General features: G+C 45.7%; 1 non-coding gene across 1 annotated transcript; it reads left to right on the forward strand.

Annotated features, from left to right (window-relative positions):
- The first annotated feature begins 921 nt into the window (after positions 1-921).
- On the forward strand, positions 922-994 carry TRNAE-CUC (transfer RNA glutamic acid (anticodon CUC)). The gene has a single exon. It is a non-coding gene; the product is annotated as a tRNA-Glu (tRNA).
- The last annotated feature ends 783 nt before the right edge of the window (positions 995-1,777 follow it).

Below are 1,777 nucleotides of genomic sequence, written 5' to 3' on the forward strand. Positions count from 1 at the left end.
TTGACCCATGGGACCGCAGCAAAGGCAATGCAAGCAGAAGCTGGAGATGTGCTTGCACATTAGGGCTTACTCTCTCTTGCTGTTAAGTACCTTTCTGCCATCATGTGAACAAGTGTGGGCTGATTGATGAGAGGCATGTGACTGTCACCCAAGCTGACATCAGGCCAACTGCCAGACATGTGAGGGAGGCTTTTCTAGACCATCCAGCTCCAGCCAAGCCAGCCTAAGTCAGAATAAACCCCCAACAAACCCATAGTAATGTGAGAAATGTTTGTTAAGACATTACCTTTGAGGGAGGAGGAATTGTTACACAGCAAGAGCTGACCAATACACATTTCCTCACCAGAGTGATGCCTGAGATGTAAATGTGCATGCATAAAAGTACCTCCACCAGTGCCTGACACATAAGCATTTAATCAGCTTGGATCACATAACTGGATCTATGAAACCAGGATACTGGGAGCTTCTGGAAGATGATCTTCAGTGAAACAGAGAGAGGCAAGAGAAGAAAGTCTGCTTCATTTACACAGTGCATGGGGCCAGACCTGTTTCTCTCACACAGGGCAGCTCTTCCAGATCCTACAAAGTCACCACCAGTCATTGCTGATCTGCACAGATGTGTTTCATTCCAGTGTCATCTTGATGATCTGTATCAGCTGCAGGATTAGTCAGTGGGAAGGGGGCAGGCCCTTCTATTCCTGTGCCACCGACAAAAACCCATCGGAGACCCAGCAAGTAACACACTCACCCACCGAGGTGGTCTGACAAGAGTCCCTTCCCCACTAGTCAACAGGTGTGACGGAACTAGGCTACAGTGGATTCACTATATGGACATTTACACTTAAAACCAAATTACAATCCCTCTCAGCCTATCACCTGCACCCCATCCCTATATCCAAAGAGAAACCTCATCTACAAAATTCCCTGGCAGTTCAGTGGTTAGGACTCTGTACTCTCACTGCAGAGGGTCTAGGTTCAATACCTGGTCAGGGAGCTAAGATCCCACAAGTCACACAGCTTGGCAGGAAAAATAAAAAGCCACTTCATCTGCACTCACACACCAGTTTTTCACTGCAGTCTGAAAAACACAAAAGTTGCCAAGTTCTTTCCTTCTGCTTCAGACTGAGATGCAAGAAGCCACATCAAGGAACCACCAGCTGACAGTGTCCCTTGTGAGAATGCGCTGGCGTTGAAGTGCCACTTCCCAATGCTCACAATGCAGAGAGGTCTCAGGGCCCCACAGAGAGTGGATACTGCACACGAGCGGCCCTTCCCATGGCTGCATCACTGCAACTGCTTGCTTCCCCAACAGTCACAAAGGCTCTCATAGAAAACAGTCCTACAGACAGCATCTTTGTAAAAGCCAAGCATTGGAAACAATCCTGTTGTCCTTCAACAGTAGAATGAGCTTCTTTTTAAAAAGTGTGGTTAATTTACACAGTGAATGGGAGGCTAAAGAACAGTGAGAATGCACTCCACACAATAGCTTGCATGCAGTTCGCAAACATGAAGTTAAGTGAAAGAAAATACTCACAAAGAAATATTTTCAATAAATCTACCTAAAGCTCAAAAGCAAGCAAAATCAGATGACATGATTCAGAGATTCATTCTAAGGTAATAAAATTGCCTAGAAAAGCAAAGGAGGTGATTATCAAAAACTCAGGAACATGGTTTCCTTTTGGAGGGTGGGAAGGAAAAGGTTTCAAAAGTAAAGAAGTATGTGGGGGTTGGCTCTTAGAGGGCAGATAGTTCGAGTTCTTGATCTCGGTGGTGGTTA

The sequence above is a fragment of the Capricornis sumatraensis genome, chromosome 3, assembly GCF_032405125.1.
Source record: "Capricornis sumatraensis isolate serow.1 chromosome 3, serow.2, whole genome shotgun sequence".
NCBI lineage: Eukaryota > Metazoa > Chordata > Mammalia > Artiodactyla > Bovidae > Capricornis > Capricornis sumatraensis.